We start from the raw sequence: 16,979 nt of genomic DNA, 5'->3' as shown, positions 1-16,979 counted from the left end.
AGGTAGTAATGTCCCACATCAACTACAAATCAATTATCCGATAATTTACCCGCTTCTTCTACTCTTTTAAATTGTAAACCGCAACTACCATATTTTCCGGACCATAGGGCGCACCGGATTTAAAGGCGGACTGCCGATAAGCGGGTCTAGTCAGATCTATTTTCATACAAAAAGGCCCACCGGATTATAAGGCGCATTAAAAGAGTCATATTATTATATATTTTTTTCTAAATTGAAAACACTTCCTTGTGGTCTACATAACATGTAATGATGGTTCTTTGGTCAAAATGTTGCATGGATTATATTTTACAGATCGTTTTCAAGTCGCTTTCTGACAGTCGCTTCAGGATGCGCCGTTTTGTGGGCAGGTCTTATTTAAGTGGCTCACCTTCGACAGCGTCTTTTCTCCGTCATCTTTATTGTAGTGGTGTAGCATGCAAGGACGGGAGTGGAAGAAGTGTCAAAAGATGGAGCTAACTGTTTTGATTGCATTCATTCTTTACTTAAATCAATAACGGAGCAGCATCACTTCATTCGTTACTCACTCGTGCAACAACTAAGCCCGTGAAATGCGTCCAATGTGTCCTGTGAAAAACCGTCCGACCGGAACCCTCCAATAACTAAAGTTCCGTGGGTGAATTATGTAAACCCACTAAAGTTTTTAGCGCTTTGACAGCACGTCTACTGACAGACAAAAAATACATTACTTTATATTAGAAATGGGAACAGTGGAAGATGAATGTCCCATAACAAGATGGAGAAAAAGACTCCAGTGTTTCCACAGACTACAAAGGCAGATGCACGCAAATTTTCAGGACTTATGCAGATCCCAAATACAGATCATCAGGTACCAGAAGGTAAGAAAAGTTGCTTTTGCGTAAAATTTCAAAACAAAACGCCAAATAATATGTCTTAAATTATACACACACCATAATAATATTCGTATTCGGTGTGGCTTCATAGTTTACTAAAGTTGTACTAAAATATTTTGATAGATTTTTGAGCACCGTGTGTAATGTTCTATATTTTCAATGGATCGTATACAATTTTGGTGTTGTTTACTTGAGTCATATTGCCAACATATTGTAGTCTACATGTATCTTTTATGTGTGACTACCATCTACTGGTCACACTTATCATTACACCGTGGCGCAGTGGGGAGAGTGGCCGTGCGCAACCCGAGCGTCCCTGGTTCAATTCCCACCTAGTACCAACCTCGTCACGTCCGTTGTGTCCTGAGCAAGACACTTCACCCTTGCTCCTGATGGGTGCTGGTTGGCGCCTTGCATGGCAGCTCCCTCCATCAGTGTGTGAATGTGTGTGTGAATGGGTAAATGTGGAAGTAGTGTCAAAGCGCTTTGAGTACCTTGAAGGTAGAAAAGCGCTATACAAGTACAACCCATTTATCATTTATTCATTTATAACAAATAAAATAGCTTTGAGATTGGTAAACACGCCCAGAATTATTCCGTACATTAGGCACACCGGACTATAAGGTGCATTGTCGAGTTTTGAGAAAATGTAAGGATTTCAATTGCGCCTCATAGTCCGAAAAATACAGAACTCACGTTAGTTTCTTCTCTTCTGCTATGGAGTCAAGATAGTGACTATTTGGGTGGTAAGCTCGGATATACATAGAACGTCAGCGCAATGTAGCAGCCATGCTTAATTGTGAGCCAGGCTAGGTGCCTACAGTGCATCCGGAAAGTATTCACAGCTAGGGATGTAACGTTACCAAAATCTTGAGGTTTTTGTGTCAAAAAAAAAAAAAGATTTGCAGATGTCAACCAGTCCAAGATGACAGCCTCAACAGGCACTGGCGGCCAATAAGGCATGTACTCATATATGATGTCGGACGCCATCAATGCAAGTAGCGAGCAGATCACTGCAAATGCGACTTGCATTCTAGATAGCTCATGGTGCTACATTTTTTTCACCGACAATGGCATGGTGTAGCCCAGGGGTCCCCAAACTTTTTTGACTCAGTGGGCCGCATTGAGTTAAAACAATTTGGCCGGTATGTATGTATATTCTTTGCAAACTATTTGACTAAAAGAGCTCGCACTTGCCACACGCTTGCCTGACACTGCGGCGCGAGCTCGATGTCCCGTTATCGATGTCACGTTATCGATGGGAAAATGCATTTTTAGACGATATGATTTGCCTGAGCGGATAGGAGACACAGAGTAACAAGTGGTAGAAAATGGATTAGATTAGAAAGAACAGATGAAAAAACAAAAAATAAATAAAAAAAAATAAATAAAAAACATTTTTTTTGAACTTGGGACTTCGTGCGGGCCGGATTTTGGACGCTGGTGGGATGTATTCAGCCCGCGGGCCGTAGTTTGGGTACCCCTGGTGTAGATTATATAAAGTGTTGGCTTGAACTGAATAAGTCCCTAAGCTACCTGAATGCAACGTGGTATGGGACGCCCCTTATCATTTTGCTGATTGGTCAGTCATAAGGCCGCGCCCTTTGTACGCGCTCCACAAAAAAAAAGGTCAAATGTCTGAATCTGGAAAAAAAGATTTCAACCAGAAAAAAAAAACAAAAAAAACATTGATATTGTAAAACATAACATTTTATATAATATTTTTAAGTGTAAATCAAAATTATACTTAACCTAAAAACATTGTGTTCACTTCTTTTTATTTGGAATACACTTGTTGGTTTTTCAAAATTCAACATCAAAACTTGAAGCGACCGGAATGAGAATCAGCACCTAAAAGTCCGAATCCATGGTTCTCGCCCGGAAAAGGGTGGAGTGCCATCTCCGGGTTGGGGAGGAGACCCTGCCCCAAGTGGAGGAGTTCAAGTACCTAGGAGTCTTGTTCACGAGTGAGGGAAGAGTGGATTGTGAGATCGACAGGCGGATCGTCTTCAGTAATGCGGAAGCTGTATCCATCCGTTGTGGTGAAGAAGGAGCTGAGCCGGAAGGCAAAGCTCTCAATTTACCGGTCGATCTACGTTCACATCCTCACCTATGGTCATGAGCTTTGGGTCATGACCGAAAGGATAAGATCACGGGTACAAGCGGCCGAAATGAGTTTCCTCCGCCGGGTGGCGGGGCTCTCCCTTAGAGATAGGGTGAGAAGCTCTGTCATCCGGGAGGAACTCAAAGTAAAGCCGCTGCTCCTTCACATCGAGAGGAGCCGGATGAGGTGGTTCGGGCATCTGGTCAGGATGCCACCCGAACGCCTCCCTAGGGAGGTGTTTAGGGCACGTCCAACCGGTAGGAGGCCACGGGGAAGACCCAGGACACGTTGGGAAGACTATGTCTCCAGGCTGGCCTGGGAACGCCTCGGGATCCCCCGGGAAGAGCTAGACGAAGTGGCTGAGGAAAGGGAAGTCTGGGTTTCCCTGCTTAGGTTGTTGCCCCCGGGACCCGACCTCGGATAAGCGGAAGAAGATGGATGGATGGAACATCAAAACTTAAACTTTCGTTTCAAAGTAATTATTTTAAAGTACAAACTTCTGACCCTGATCTAGCTCCATGGCAATACATATTTTGCAAACCAATGCAGCACAATGGGCCGCCATTTTTGTTTTTGTGCCATTTATAACAATATAATGAAAGCCTTGTCACTTTTCCCCAACTCAAAGGGTTATGAAATATCCAGTTAGATATATATGGTGGTAAAGATCCTTTACTGCACTATCAGAATTTTAGGCGTTTTGTGTGCAACCTCTGGGCACGGAGAGTTTACCGCATTTTGGCGTACTTCTCAGTGTGAATGCACCTATGCACTCAAAAGGCTAACGTAAATACGAAAGACGCAAATTAACACATTAACATCGCCTCAGACTCTTCTTTCCAGTTGTGTGATTACATTTGTATTGTAATCTGAAGTATGGTGTGTAAAGCCTCCCTCCTTTCCCATCACGTCCTCCTTCACACTCTCGCCCTTCAACAATAGAAATATCAGTATCACGTTACAGACTGTCATTCATATTTTTCAACTCCATCTCTCCCTGCTCCCCCCCAAAGACACTTTCCTAGCCTTTTGTCACTTAAATTCACACCAGTTCATGCATGGCGAGGGAGGGGTATCTGTCGGAAACGCTCCCCTTTCTGACACTTGCACAAAGACGTACTACAACATGTTTAAAGCACTGCTGGCCTTGCTGTGTCATTTTTTGGTTTGTCTGTGTTTTAATGAAACAATTTCAGTTAGGAATTGTATGAAGTTTTGCAGTGGAAAAGGTTACTGCGTATCACTGAGTCTGCGTTGACCTCGTATTGAATAGACAACCATATGCATGTTCAATACAAACAGTTATAGCATAGGTATTTAGGGTGTCTGTGGCTTACAAACAAAATAAGTCACCTAATTTTTTATGTGTCCAAAGGAAACTAGTATACTATTCACTGTTTAAAAGAAAAAAAAACGAAACAATTTATATATATATATATATATATATATATATATAGAGAGAGAGAGAGAGAGAGAGAGAGAGACAGACACACACACCTATATATATATATATATATATATAGACACACATATATATATATATACATATATATATATATATATATATATATATATATATATATATATATAAAGACACATGTATATATTTATACACACATATGTATACACTTACATACAAATACATACACACAAACATACACTTTTATATATATACATACATACACACATACATACATATATATATATATATATATATATATATATATATATATATATATATATATATACATATATATATATATATATATACATACATATATATATATATATATATATATATATATATATATATATATATATAGTATATTACCATATAGTAGCCCGGGCGTTTATTTAAAAAAAATAATTTTTGGAGACCGGCCTTTAAAAGAAGCAGGCGGTTATTTGCACAAGGCTTTTATTTATTTTTGCACCAGCCTGCACCACGCCATTATTTGGTTACAATGGTTACTGTCCAGTATTTTTTTTTCGTATAAAAAACTTTAAATGTAAAAGCTATTGTAAACATACAAACAAAAAAACAAAACTATCCAAAGAGATCAACAATAACTCAACATGGCAGTAGTGCAACAATTTTCAAATAGAATACCAATACTGAAAATAAATAAAGTTTTTAAATAAAGCAGCCTACCGGGAAAAATAAAATTATGGTACCAAGTACTCAAGTATAAAACCCACCATCAAAACAGAACAATAATAGTGTCACTTAAATAAAATAAAGGCTACAGTATTCCAAATTTTAAATAACGCAGCATACAGGAAAAATTGAATTATGGTACCAAGTACTCTATAAACCCATCAAAACAAATATACTGCAGCAAACGCAACCCCAAATGCCACTCAAACCCACTCATCATCCTCCTCCTCCTCCCCTTGTTCCTCCTCCTGTTCTTCCCCCTAACCCCCCTCATCATCCTCCTCCTCTTCAACCACACGTTCATTGAGGAACTGCTGTTCCTCATCACTCTCCTTTTCTTCATGAACCACAGCAGCACCCTGCTGTCTAGCCCTCAACAGCTTCTTTCTGCCTGCCTGACATGGCTGTCCCTCTTTGAGGCAGTAAATGAGCTGGTCCTCACTCCCATCAGCTGCCAGCGTTAGCCCACACACCATGTTGGATACCAGAAAGCAACAATCAGCTATGGCTACTGTTCGCAACACACGCACACACACAGCCAGCCAGACTAGCTTGAATGAGTTGATCAGAGTTTCCCGATCCATATTATCCCAGGCTCCCAGGACCCAGTCGACCAGGAGGCGGCGGGAAGGGGCTCTTAAGTTCCCTGACTTGGTGTAGGTCTTGTCTTTATCACCAGCCATCCTGTTATCACAGTAGTCATGGAACTGCGCTTTGAAAGGGCCATTCCACACAACATCGGGGCCCTGCAGGTTCTTTGTGCAACCTCCAGATATAACAGCCATTGTAAGGTTTTAGCCCCTTTTGAACTCTGCCTTTGTGGCCTCGCTGATATGGCATCGGTACGAGTCTCATGCAAGTAGCCTCAGTCCGAAGTGAAATTTCCCCACTGCCTTCTGGAGCCAATCCTTTGTCAGGTCATCATTAAACCAGCCATTCATGGAGGAAGCTATGATCACCCCGGGGATGCTCTGCATAGCCTTTACATCACGGACAGCACCTTTAAACACAACGTAAGGCTTCAGCTGTGTCCCGTCTGCTTTGGCTGCAAGAGCCACCGTGACGCGTGCCTTCTCGTGGCCGGAAGTTTTGAGGCAGATGGAGCGGGCGCCCCTCTCATTGACCGTACTAAAACCAACCATGTCAAACCAGACGGCTGTTTCATCCATGTCGATGATATTCTTGGGCTGAATTTTCTTGGCCTCTATCTGTTTAGTAGAGAAAACGAGGAAGTTGATAGTCTTCTCGACGGGAGCGTCCTTCTGTGCAACAGTTGTTCTCCTCCTGAGGGTAAAGTTGTTCCGATGCAGGAATCGATTAAGCCAGCCACTCGGTGGCATACAACTCCTTGGCCTTAATGCGGATCATTTTGCGGGACACACGGTGGTTCAGTCCTCGAACGTGATGTATCCACTGACACAAATTAGCATCAAGCTTGTCGCTCACTTTCTTCCTACCTCCGCCAGATAAGCGAGCCCAATTTTCCATCGATTGCCGACTGAGATAGTAGTTCTCCCTTTTTTTGTTCCTATTCGCGTACACGTTTCGGGTCAACGTTAAACTGCGTGGCCGCTGCCAAACCAGAATTCTGCGCCGCATACTTCACAACCGCTAACTTGAACTTTAAGTCCAACTTTCTGTTCTTCTTCCCCCTTAAAGTATTCCCAACCATCAGTTGTGGTGTACCGCTATACATGGGCTTTTATTAGGAAGAGGCGTTTAATTCACAAAATGGGCTCGGATCCCGGGCGGCTATTAGGACACGGGCGGTTATTTGCCAAAGGGGTGTTTACTTAGTAATATACGGTATATATATATATATATATATATATATATATATATATATATATATATATATATATATATATATATACACACACATACATATATACATATATATATATATATACACGTAAATAAATACAAACACCGTTTCCATATGAGTTGTTAGATGTAAATATAAACGGAATACAATGATTGGCAAATCATTTTCAACCCATGTTCAGTTGAAAATGGTAAAAAGACAACATATTTGATGTTCAAACTGATAAACTTTTTTTTTTGTGCAAATAATCGATAACTTTAGAATTTGATGCCAGCAACACGTAACAACAAAGTTGGGAAAGGTGGAAATAAATACTGATAAAGTTGAGAAATTCTCATCAAACACTTATTTGGAACATCCCACAGGTGTGCAGGCTAATAGGGAACAGGTGGGTGCCATGATTGGGTATAAAAGCAGCTTCTATGAAATGTTAAGTAATTCACAAACAAGGATGGGGCAAATGTCACCACTTTGTAAGCAAATTGTCGAACAGTTTTAGAAGAACATTTCTCAACGACCTATTGCAAAGAATTTAGGGATTTTACCATCTACGGTCCGTAAAATCATCAAAAGGTTCAGAGAATCTGGAGAAATCCCTGCACGTAAGTGAAGATTTTACGGACTGTTGATCTCTCAGGCGGTACTGCATCAAAAGCAGACATCAGTTTGTAAAGGATATCACCACATGGGCTCAGGAACACTTCATAAAGCCACTGTCAGTAACTACAGTTGGTTGCTACATCTGAAAGTGCAAGTTAAAACTCTACAATGCAAAGCAAAACCCATTTATCAACAACACCAAGGAACGCCGCTGGCTTCGCTGGGCCCGAGATCATCTAAGATGGACTGATGCAAAGTGGAAAAGTGTTCTGTGGTCTGACGAGTCCACATTTCAAATTATATTTTGAAACTGTGGATGTGGTGTCCTCCGGAACAAAGAGGAAAATAACCATACGGATTGTTATAGGCGCAAACTTCAAAAGCCAGCATCTGTGATGGTATGGGGGTGTATTAGTGCCCAAAGCATGGGTAACTTACACATCTTTGAAGTCACCATTAATGCTGAATGGTCCATACAGATTTTTGGAGCAACATATGTTGTCGACCAAGCAACGTTATCATGAACACCCCTGCTTATTTTATCAAGATAATGCCAAGCCACGTGTTGCAACAGCGTAGTTTGGCAGTCCAGACCTGTCTCTCATCGAAAATGTCTGGCGCACTATGAAGCGTAAAATGCGACAGCGGACACCCCGGACTGTTGAACAACTGAAGCTCTACATAAAAAAAAGAATTCTACTTTCAAAGCTTCAACAATAGTTTCCTCAGTTCCCAAACGTTTATTGAGTTGTTAAAAGAAAGGGTGATGCCCTTTCCCAACTACTTTGGCACGTGTTGCAGCCAAGAAATTCTAAGTTAATTATTATTTGCAAAAAAAAAGAAGTTTATGAGTTTGAACATTAATTATCTTTTCTTCGTAGTGCATTCAACTGAATATGGGTTAAAAAGGATTTGCAAATCATTGTATTCCGTTTATATTTACATCAAACACAATTTCCCAACTCATATGGAAACAGGGTTTGTATATATATATATATATATATATATATATATATATATATATATATATATATATATATATATATATATATACACAAAGTTTTGGCACAGCTTCTCATTCAATAGGATTTCTTTATTTCCATATTTTCTTTATTCTATTTACATTGTAGATTGTCACTGAAGGCATCAAAACTATAAAGGAACACATGTGGAGTTATGTACTTAACAAAAAAAGGTGAAATAACTGAAAACTTGTTTTATATTCTAGTTTTTTCAAAATAGCCGCCCTTTCCTCTGATTAATGCTTTGCACACTCTTGGCATTCTCTCGATGAGCTTCAAGAGGTAGTCACCTAAAAGGGTTTACACTTCACAGGTGTCCTAGTTTTGATGCCTTCAGTGAAAATCTACAATGTAAATAGTCATGAAAATAAAGAAAACACATTGAAATAAGCAAGTGTGTCCAAATGTTTGGCCCGTACTGTATACACCTTTGTGTAATGTGATTAAGTAAGCATATACATACATTTGATATTAAAATCACTCCACTAACCTGAGTTTTTTTTTTTTAATATAATTTAAGAAAACTATGTGTGCTGTCTCAGAGTGATCTGTAATCACGTTTACCCAGCAAACCATTCCTAGAACGTTGTGATTACGTAAACTTTTGGTTATTTATTTTACCTAATGGGTGCATTTTGGTTACTTTATATATATATATATATATATTAGACGTGTAAAAAATAGTTGGTATAAACCGATCACCAATAGATATGAATACATTGTGTGGAGAGCATCTGTATCGGTCGATGTCCAGTTAGAAAATCATGAATCAGTAGCCTGTAGATCCACTACAAAATATGGCCGCTCTAATCTTGCAATATTTTGTGATGACATAATATGAGAGCACTGTTCACATTTGCGACTGACGAGAGAGCAACACGGGAGACAGCACCAACAGAGTTTACAAACAATGCACCTGTGAATATTGAATTTAAAGTGTGGTTAACATTTGGACTTTTAAAAAAAAAGATTGGTCCGTTGGATAAAAGTATGGCCATTTGTAACATTTGGAAAGCAACAATAAAGAAGCGGCGGAATGACTAATCTGAGCGCCCACCTGTTGTGATGGCATGAAGACACTCAAGCAGGTGAAGGAGCAGCTAGGGATGCCAGCGGTATAGCTCGGTTGGTAGAGTGGCCGTGCCAGCAACTTGAGGGTTGCAGGTTCGATTCCCGCTTCCGCCATCCTAGTCTCTGCCGCTGTGTCCTTGGGCAAAACACTTTACCCACCTGCTCCCAGTGCCACCCACACTGGTTTAAATGTAACTTAGGTATTGGGTATTACTATGTAAAGCGCTTTGAGTCACTAGAGAAAAAGCGCTGTATAAAAAATGATTCACTTCACTTCACTAATGCTAGCAGGGCTACCAACTGGCAAGACAATAGGACACTGATTTGAAAGACTTCCATCCCCTAAACCAGGGGTAGGGAACCTATGGCTCTAGAGCCAGATGTGGCTCTTTTGATGACTGCATCTGGCTCTCAGATAAATCTTAGCTCATATTGCTTAACACGATAATTATGAATAATTCCGCTGGAATTCACAGTGCTAAAAATAACGTTCAAAATATAAAATATTCTCATGCATTTAAATCCATCCATCCGTTTCCTACCGCACCTGGTTAAGAAGTCGCATTAATGGTAAGAAGTATTTTATGTCACGATGAGGGGGGGGGGGGGGGGGGGGGGGGGGGTCGCAGGAAGATAGACAGACTACTAGGGACATGGCATTTAGGTAAAAACATGACTTAATTTAAACTAAAAAAAGATAAAAACAAAAATTGCTCACAGCGGAGGCACAACTTGGGCTAAGGAAGAAGGTTAACGCATAAACAGACTATGAACATAAATCAAACAAAAATTACTTGGTATGGCATGAAGCACGAAACTATGGCAAGGCATGAAACAAGTCAGCACAGAGCAAGAAAAGATCACATTGACGCCAGGGCAACTGATTGGCAAAGACAAGCTTAAATACTGCCTCTGACTAGTGCTTGGGAAGCAGGTGAGCAGGCATTTTGTCCACCAGAGACAGGTGGACAAAATGAGTAACCAAGGAAACCAGACAAGGGAGTGGAAAAAAAGACAGGAACTTAAAGAGTCCAAAAGACAAACAGCACATGGCCAAGCAAAAACATGATCAACAGACATGACATTTTATTTATTATTGGTTAGCTTTAGAATAACAATGTTATGAAAAAGAATAAGAGACTTATCTTACTCAAAAAATGTTGATCTTACTTAAAAATGCACGGATTTAGTTGTATTCAGTGTAAAAAAAATATGATGTGGCTCTCACGGAAATACATTTTGAAATATTTGGCTTTCATGGCTCTCTCAGCCAAAAAGGTTCCTGACCCCTGCCCTAAACTGTTCATTCGGGACGTGTACCGAGTACCAGTATACAGTTTGTATTTTAGAACCGGTCTCTAAAATTCTGGACTAACGATGCTTCTTTTTTATCCAGCTGATGGTCGTAATTAAGGCAAGCTGTCACATTCGGTTCAGCTGCAGCTGCATACACATAACAAACCAGCTTGTAATAATTACAAATAAGAAGCAATACCACATAAAACATTTGTCACACAACAATTCATCCTCAAAAGTCTCTAAAAGTCGCACACGCTAACAAAAGTTATACAGTTTCAAATGGATGCCACTTAAAAGGGCAACTGCACTTTTTTTTGGAATGTTGCCTATTGTTCACAATTATTATGAAAGACATCCATCCATCCATCCATCCATTTTCTGCCGCTTACTCCCTCCCGTTCGGGGTCGCGGGGGGCGCTGGCGCCTATCTCAGCTACAATCGGGCGGAAGGCGGGGTACACCCTGGACAAGTCGCCACCTCATCGCAGGGCCAACACAGATAGACAGACAACATTCACACTCACATTCACACACTAGGACCAATTTAGTGTTGCCAATCAACCTATCCCCAGGTGCATGTCTTTGGAAGTGGGAGGAAGCCGGAGTACCCGGAGGGAACCCACGCATTCACGGGGAGAACATGCAAACTCCACACAGAAAGATCCCGAGCCTGGATTTGAACCCAGGACTGCAGGACCTTCGTATTGTGAGGCAGACGCACTAACCCCTCTGCCACCGTGAAGCCCATGAAAGACATGACCACGGATATAATTTTTAAAGCATTCAAAATAGTAAATAAAGTATTTGAGCTTCTACACTGAAGCGGCTGTTTCGTTTACTTTGTGGCACTTAAGACGTATCTTGCACTTGTGTTACTGTGGTGTTATAAAACCTCTACTTGATGCACATCTTGCTTGCTTTCGTTCTCTGATTATGATTGTAATTTAAGTTAATGTTTAATTTAAGTACATTTTTATAGTCTTTGGCATGAATCGACTGGGGTTTGAACTCACAACCTACCGATCTCCGGGAGGACACTCAAACTACTAGGCCACTGAGTTGTAATTATTACCAACAGTAAATACCTGGTAGCATTTTCAAAAGTGTTTTGTTTACATCGTCTTTTATTTAAAAGCTGCATCTAAGCCATACATCACCAAGTCGGATGCAGTGGTGTAAAGCACGTCTCCACTGGACTCTAGAGCAGTGAAGACACCTTCTCCTGATTGATGAATCGCACTTTTCCACCTGGGAATCTGATGGATGATTCTGGGTTTGGAGGTTGCCAGGAGAACGGTACATTTCGGACGGACTGCATCATGCAGAGTGTGAAATTTGGTGGAGGAGGAATAATGTTGTGGGGTTGTTTTTCAGGAGTTTGGATTGGCCCCATCGTTCCAGTCAGAGGTGGGTAGAGTGGCCAGTAATTGTACTCAAGTAAGAGTACTGTTAATTTAGAGATTTATTACTCAAGTAAAAGTAAGGAGTAGTCACCCAAATATTTACTTGAGTAAAAGTAAAAAGTATGTTGTGAAAAAACTACTCTAGTACTGAGTAACTGATGAGTAACTTCTTTGTTTAATGATTCCAGCAACAAATAATGCACAAAAACATAAAAATAGCAATGAGCAAATTCACAGCCAGGAATATCTCTTAAGAAACTAAAACAATATTATATATTAAATAATAATACATTAAAATAAAATAAAAATTAAGGCAAATTGAGCCACAATAACTTAACAGCACCATAGGCTCAGTAGGCATTCATTGATTGATTGAAACTTATATTAGTAGATAACACAGTACAGTACATATTCCGTACAATTGACCACTAAATGGTAACACCCAAATAAGTTTTTCAACGTTTATCAATTCCTTAATAAATGACCAAGTCGAGGTGATCTACCTCATATATACATATACATACACACATATATATACATATATATATATATATATATATATATATATATATATATATATACCTTTATATATACAGTATATAATTTATATTTATTTTGCGGTTTTTGTTCACATGTTAAAGGTGTTTTAATGAATATACATGCATGTTTAACATATAGATTCCTATCTTTAATGAAGACAAGAATATAAGTTATATAAGTTACCTGATTCTGATGACTTGCATTGATTGGAATCAGACATCCACGTTTTCAAATGGAGGAGAAAAAAAGTTCCTCCTTCCTGTCTAATACCACATGAAAGTCGTTGGTTTTTGGCATCTTATTTGTCCAGCTTCAATATTCGTTTTTATACACTTTACAAGAAATACATTGGCGGCAAACTCCGTAGCTTGCTAGTTTGTTTGCGCTGGCTTTCGGAGACTCTTATTTTGTTAGCGCAGGCGCGATGGAGCGGCACTTTTATTGTGAAGACAGGAACTGGGCGATCAGTCTTTAGGGTTTTGACGGAAAGTACAGTTGAAATAAAAAGTGTCTTTTTTCCTTTACACTTTTGATTGATTAGTTGATTGATTGCAACTTTTATTAGTAGATTGCACAGTACAGTACATATTCCGTACAGTTGACCACTAAATAGTAACACCCCAATAAGTTTTTCAACATGTTGGGTCTACGTGTGACGGTCACGTGACCACCTGGCTCTGTTTATTGGTCCAACGTCACCAGTGACTGCATTTGATTGGTGAAACGCAGGCATGCGTAGTTCCTGCTTTGAATGCGTGTCTGACAAAATCAAAACAAACAAAGCGTGCATTAAGAGATCGATAAAAAAAAAGTAGCGAGTAGCGACCTGATTGCAGATAAATGGACCGGAGTAAAAGTAGCGTTCCTTCTCTATAAATATACTCAAGTAAAAGTAAAAGTATGTTGCATAAAAACTACTCTTAGAAGTACAATTTATCCCAAAAGTTACTCAAGTAGATGTAAAGGAGTAAATGTAGCGCGTTACTACCCACCTCTGGTTCCAGTGAAAGGAACTTTGAATACTCCAGGATATCAAAACATTTTGGACAATTCCATGCTCCCAACCTTGTGGGAATAGTTTGGAGCAGACTCCTTCCTCTTCCAACATGACCGCTGATGTGGATTAACTTGGCTGGCCTGCACAGAGTCCTGACCTGAACCAGATAGAACACCTCTGGGATTAATTAGAACAGAGACTGAGAGCCAGGCCTTCTCGACTAATATTGGTGTGTGACCTCACCAATGCGCTTTTGAAAGAGTGGTCAAAAATTCCTATAAACACACTCCGCAACCATGTGGACAGCCTTCCCATAAAAGTTGAAGCTGCAATAGCAGCAAATGGTGGACCGACATCATATTGAACCCTATGGGTTAGGAATGGGATGGCACTTCAAGTTCATATGTAAGTCAAAGCAGGTGGCCAAATATTTTTGGCAATATAGTGTATGTGTAATATACCCATGCCTTGGGCACTAATACTCCCACATACCATCACAGATGGCTTTTGAATTTTGCACCAATAACAATCCGGATGGTTCTTTTTTTTTTCAGTTCCGGAGGACACGATGTCCACAGTTTCCAAAAATAATTTGAAATGTGGACTCGTCAGACCACTTTTCCAGTTTGCATCAGTCCATCTTAGATGAGCTTGGGCCCAGAGAAGCTGTTTCTGGGTGTTGTTCAAAAACGGCTTTGGCTTTGCAGAGTACAGTTTTAACTTGCACTTACAGATCGTAGCAACACACGTTAGTTATTGACAGTAGTTTTCTGAAGTGTTTCTGAACCCATGTGGTGATATCCTTTACACACTGATGTCGGTTCTTGAAGAAGTACCGCCTGAGGGATCGAAGGTCACGAGCATTTAATATTTGGTTTTCAGCCTTGCAGTGATTTCTCCAGATTCTTGAACCTTTTGATGATATTACAAAGTGTAGATGGTGAAATCCCTAAAATCCTTGCAATAGCTGGTCGAGTAATGTTCTTAAACTGTTCGACAATTTGTTACAAAGTGGTGCCCCTCGCCCCATCCTTGTTTGTGAATGACTGAGCATTTCATGGAAGCTACTTTTATATCCAATCGTGGCACCCACCTGTTCCCAATTAGCCTGTTCACCTGTGGGATGTTCCAAATAAGTGTTTGATGAGCATTCCTCAACTTTCTGAGTCTTTTCTGCCACTTGTACCAGCTTTTTTGAAACATGTTGCAGGCATCAAATTTCAAATTAGCTAATATTTGCCAAAAACAACGTTTACCAGTTTAAACATTGAGTATCTTGTCTTTGTAGTCTATTCAATTAAACATAGGTTGAAAAGGATTAGCAAATCATTGTATTTTGTTTTTATTTACGATTTACACTATGTGCCAACTTCACTGGCTTTGGGTTTTGTAGTATAGAACCTTCACCATGTAAAATGGAATCAATTTGCTGCCTCAGCTACTTCTCAATTCAAAATGTTGTGGTTCAGTTGCAAGAGAGCCAGCAATTCTTTTTCCTGGCTTCTCTTGCTGTACACTAACAATTTTATAAGGACAGAACTATAAAAGCAGCATATTCATAGGTTTTACCCAATTCCTGCAGTCTACACTTTACGTTTCTGTCCTAATTAACAAAATCAATTGCAGTTTAAGTGACAATGTAATACTTTATCCATCTTTCCAGACACTTAAAATGTTACACTAAAAGTAAAATGATGTACTGTTTTTAATGGCGCAAACTACTGTGTACCATTAGTGTAGTGAAATAATGACATTTTTTAAACAGATCAATCACACCTTTGAATTTGGATTATTCAGGATTAATCACAGCTACGGCTGTAACGATTAATCGATTAAATCAAACAATTCGATCAAAAAAAGGATCAATCCGTATTGTGTTGTTTCAATGATTCATTTAAAGAGTAATATAGCAGACACACATGATAGCAGTGCACCCATTAGCCATGCAGCTTGCACTGCCTGTAATGTGGCCTGTGTTTGGAGGGCCGTGTGTAGTGAAGTGCCGACAGATAGAAATGGAAATGGAAAGAGAGCCAGGGGCCGAGAGAAGCGGTCAAAAGTTTTGAGATTTTTTAAAAGTGAAACATAGTGTCAGACAAGGCTGACATTTGCACTACATCAATGATACAACATTAGCTGAAAATGATCCTGTTTATTTAAAAGTAGCAAACAAGCAAAAAAATAAAAAATGGGGTAAAAACTATCTTGGTAGCTAACACTGTCTTATACAGTCGTGGTCAAAAGTTTACAAACACTTGTAAAGAACATAATGTCGTGGCTGTCTTGAGTTTGAATAATTTCTACAACTTTAATTTTTTGGTGATGGAGTGATTGGAGCACATACTTGTTGGTCACAAAAAACATTCATGAAGTTTGGTTCTTTTATGAATTTATTATGGTCTACTGAAAAGGTGACCGAATCTGCTGGGTCAAAAGTATACATACAGCAATGATAATATATGTTTAAATGTCCCCTGGCAAGTTTCACTGCAAAAAGGCACTTTTAGTAGCCATCCACAAGCTTCTGGCAGGCCTCTGGTTGAACTTTTGACCACTCCATCCATCCATCCATCCATTTTCTACCGCTTATTCCCTTTCGGAGTCGCGGGGGGCGCTGGCGCCTATCTCAGCTACAATCGGGCGGAAGGCGGGGTACACCCTGGACAAATCGCCAACACAGATAGACAGACAACATTCACACTCACATTCACACACTAGGGCCGACAAAATTGGTGCAGTTCAGCTAAATGTGTTGGTTTTCTGACATGGACTTGTTTCTTCAGCATTGTCAACATTTGGGAAGGCCGTTCCAAAACCTTAAAGGCCTACTGAAACCCACTACTGCCCACCACGCAGTCTGATAGTTTATATATCAATGATAAAATATTAAAGAGGAACATTATCACCAGACCTATGTAAGCGTCAATATATACCTTGATGTTGCGGAAAAAAGAAAATACATTTTTTTAACCGATTTCGGACCTTTAAATGGGTGAATTTTGGCGAATTAAACACCTTTCTATTTATCCCTCTCGGAGCGATGATGTCAGATCGTGACGTCACATAGTTAATAAAGCCGCCATTTTCT

At 39.8% G+C, this 16,979-nt stretch overlaps 1 protein-coding gene across 1 annotated transcript in view; it reads right to left on the bottom strand.

The window, feature by feature from the left end:
* Nucleotides 1-16,979, bottom strand: part of gmds (GDP-mannose 4,6-dehydratase) — a 180,878-nt gene that overhangs the window by 24,932 nt on the left and 138,967 nt on the right. The gene's annotated exons all lie outside the window — the stretch shown is intronic.

This window comes from Nerophis ophidion, linkage group LG22 (genome assembly GCF_033978795.1).
Source record: "Nerophis ophidion isolate RoL-2023_Sa linkage group LG22, RoL_Noph_v1.0, whole genome shotgun sequence".
In the NCBI taxonomy this organism is placed as follows: domain Eukaryota; kingdom Metazoa; phylum Chordata; class Actinopteri; order Syngnathiformes; family Syngnathidae; genus Nerophis; species Nerophis ophidion.
Note: the sequence above shows the minus strand (reverse complement) of the source record. Positions and strands in the feature narration are given on the sequence as shown.